The sequence below is a fragment of the Triticum dicoccoides genome, chromosome 1A, assembly GCF_002162155.2.
Source record: "Triticum dicoccoides isolate Atlit2015 ecotype Zavitan chromosome 1A, WEW_v2.0, whole genome shotgun sequence".
Classification (NCBI taxonomy): domain Eukaryota; kingdom Viridiplantae; phylum Streptophyta; class Magnoliopsida; order Poales; family Poaceae; genus Triticum; species Triticum dicoccoides.
Genome location: NC_041380.1, coordinates 476,291,011 through 476,294,635, shown reverse-complemented (window position 1 = coordinate 476,294,635; position 3,625 = coordinate 476,291,011).

The window sequence follows — 3,625 nt, the reverse complement described above, 5'->3', positions numbered from 1 at the left end:
TGATATGACAAGTGATACTCTTTCTTGTTTTGTTTAGCAGGCCAAATCCACAAAGTAGTCCTTGGCAAATCATGCGCTGTTTTCTTTGTTGGCCTACATCGCCCTGCACTCGTCTCCAATGCAGTGCAAAATGAACACCCCAAATGAACCCTCTGCGGACAGTAGTATCCATCGATCCCAAATTCGACCATACTCCTCGAAAGTGGCCTTTGTCTCAAGCTTTCTCTCCCCGAGCTTCAATTTCTTCATTGGCACATGTTTCACCCAGATGGGCTCCCCTCGAGCTTCATAAAAAATGTGTCATGAGTCCTTTGGTACATTACAGTAGCATGTGCGGGCTACACAATGACATCAAGTTGCAACATTAAAGTGAACCAAAGAATTGATCAACACATAGACTAATAAGAAGCAAAACTCATGATCTCCATGATTGATGCACCCGTTGGCCAGATTCTTTCCACTTGTATAATGACAATGCAATAATTCATGACGACATTTAAATTGATGTATGATCGATGGAGCAGCGACTTCGATCATGGATCACATTCAAATTATAGGGCGTGTATTGCTTGTGCTCATGAAACCAAGAATGCACCTATTTACAAAAATACCATGCCCTTTTGCTTTATGCCTACAAATTCCACACTTGTGGCCAACCATGCGTCGCACAACAATGCATTCTCCATCACTGAGTACGCTGCCATCTTGCTTGCTTCATATTAGACATTCGGCCAAACACCTGTCGGGCATCGTGTCTTCCACGGACTGCGTCATCTCTGGGCAGACGATACCTGGGCCGCGGAAGGATCCGGGGTGCAACGACGGTGAAGTACAATGCGCCTGGGAGGACGAGCGGCGGTCCATCAAGAATTGGGGGATGACTGGAGTGGTGTAGAGAGTGCGGCGGTCTTGGTGGATGCGGATAAAGAGTAAGAGGGAAGGGACAAAGTGAGAGAAAAGGGCTTCGGGTGAAGGGTTTTGGGTGGGCTGGGTTTGTCAAAGTCTGACGTAGCTGAACCCATTCGTGCTTTTACTCTTTCGTGTTTTGTTTGGAACCCCATGTAGCCTCAGTCAGCTATAATCGAATGATACGACAAGTGATACTCTTTCTTGTTTCGTTTAGCAGGCCAAATCCACAAAGTAGTCCTTGGCAAATCATGCGTTGTTTTCTTTGTTGGCCTACATCGCCCTGCACTCGTCTCCAATGCAGTGCAAAATGAACACCCCAAATGAACGCTCTGCGGACAGTAGTATCCATCGATCCCAAATTCGACCATACTCCTCGAAAGTGGCCTTCGTCTCAAGCTTTCTCTCCCCGAGCTTCAATTTCTTCATTGGCACATGTTCACCCAGATGGGCTCCCCTCGAGCTTCATAAAAAATGCGTCATGAGTCCTTTGGTACATTACAGTAGCGTGTGCGGGCTACACATGACATCAAGGTGCAACATTAAAGTGAACCAAAGAATTGATCAACACATAGACTAATAAGAAGCAAAACTCATGATCTCCATGATTGATGCACCCGTTGGCCAGATTCTTTCCACTTGTACAATGACAATGCAATAATTCATGACGACATTTAAATTGATGTATGATCGATGGAGCAGCGACTTCGATCATGGATCACATTCAAATTATAGGGCGTGTAGTGCTTGTGCTCATGAAACCAAGAATGCACCTATTTTCAAAAATATCATGCCCTTTTGCTTTATGCCTACAAATTCCACACTTGTGGCCAACCATGCGTCGCACAACAATGCATTCTCCATCACTGAGTACGCTGCCATCTTGCTTGCTTCATATTAGAGAAGAAAGTAAAAAAAATCTCAATGGCATTTGGCCAAACACCTGTCGGGCATGGTGTCTTCCACGGACTGCGTCATCTCTAGGCAGACGATACCTGGGCCGCGGAAGGATCCGGGGTGCAACGAGGGTGAAGTACAATGCGCCTGGGAGGACGAGCGGCGGTCCATCAAGAATTGGGGGATGACTGGAGTGGTGTAGAGGCTGCGGCGGTCTTGGTGGATGCGGATAAAGAGTAAGAGGGAAGGGACAAAGTGGGAGAAAAGGGCTTCGGGTGAAGGGTTTTGGATGGGCTGGGTTTGTCAAAGTCTGACGTAGCCATCTTCATCACTGAGTACGCTGCCATCTTGCTTGCTTCATATTAGAGAAGAAAGTAAAAAAAATCTCAATGGCATTTGGCCAAACACCTGTCGGGCATGGTGTCTTCCACGGACTGCGTCATCTCTGGGCAGACGATACCTGGGCCGCGGAAGGATCCGGGGTGCAACGACGGTGAAGTACAATGCGCCTGGGAGGACGAGCGGCGGTCCATCAAGAATTGGGGGATGACTGGAGTGGTGTAGAGAGTGCGGCGGTCTTGGTGGATGCGGATAAAGAGTAAGAGGGAAGGGACAAAGTGAGAGAAAAGGGCTTCGGGTGAAGGGTTTTGGGTGGGCTGGGTTTGTCAAAGTCTGACGTAGCTGAACCCATTCGTGCTTTTACTCTTTCATGTTTTGTTTGGAACCCCATGTAGCCTCAGTCAGCTATAATCGAATGATACGACAAGTGATACTCTTTCTTGTTTCATTTAGCAGGCCAAATCCACAAAGTAGTCCTTGGCAAATCATGCGCTGTTTTCTTTGTTGGCCTACATCGCCCTGCACTCGTCTCCAATGCAGTGCAAAATGAACACCCCAAATGAACGCTCTGCGGACAGTAGTATCCATCGATCCCAAATTCCACCATACTCCTCGAAAGTGGCCTTCGTCTCAAGCTTTCTCTCCCCGAGCTTCAATTTCTTCATTGGCACATGTTCACCCAGATGGGCTCCCCTCGAGCTTCATAAAAAACGCGTCATGAGTCCTTTGGTACATTACAGTAGCGTGTGCGGGCTACACAATGACATCAAGTTGCAACATTAAAGTGAACCAAAGAATTGATCAACACATAGACTAATAAGAAGCAAAACTCATGATCTCCATGATTGATGCACCCGTTGGCCAGATTCTTTCCACTTGTACAATGACAATGCAATAATTCATGACGACATTTAAATTGATGTATGATCGATGGAGCAGCGACTTCGATCATGGATCACATTCAAATTATAGGGCGTGTAGTGCTTGTGCTCATGAAACCAAGAATGCACCTATTTTCAAAAATATCATGCCCTTTTGCTTTATGCCTACAAATTCCACACTTGTGGCCAACCATGCGTCGCACAACAATGCATTCTCCATCACTGAGTACGCTGCCATCTTGCTTACTTCATATTAGAGAAGAAAGTAAATAAAAATTCAATGGCATTTGGCCAAACACCTGTCGGGCATGGTGTCTTCCACGGACTGCGTTATCTCTGGGAAGATGATACTGGGCCGCGGAAGGATCCGGGGTGCGGCGGCGGTGAAGTACAATGCGCCTGGGAGGACGAGCGGCGGTCCATCAAGAATTGGGGGATGACTGGAGTGGTGTAGAGGCTGCGGCGGTCTTGGTGGATGCAGATAAAGAGTAAGAGGGAAGGGACAAAGTGGGAGAAAAGGGCTTCGGGTGAAGGGTTTTGGATGGGCTGGGTTTGTCAAAGTCTGACGTAGCCATCTCCATCACTGAGTACGCTGCCATCTT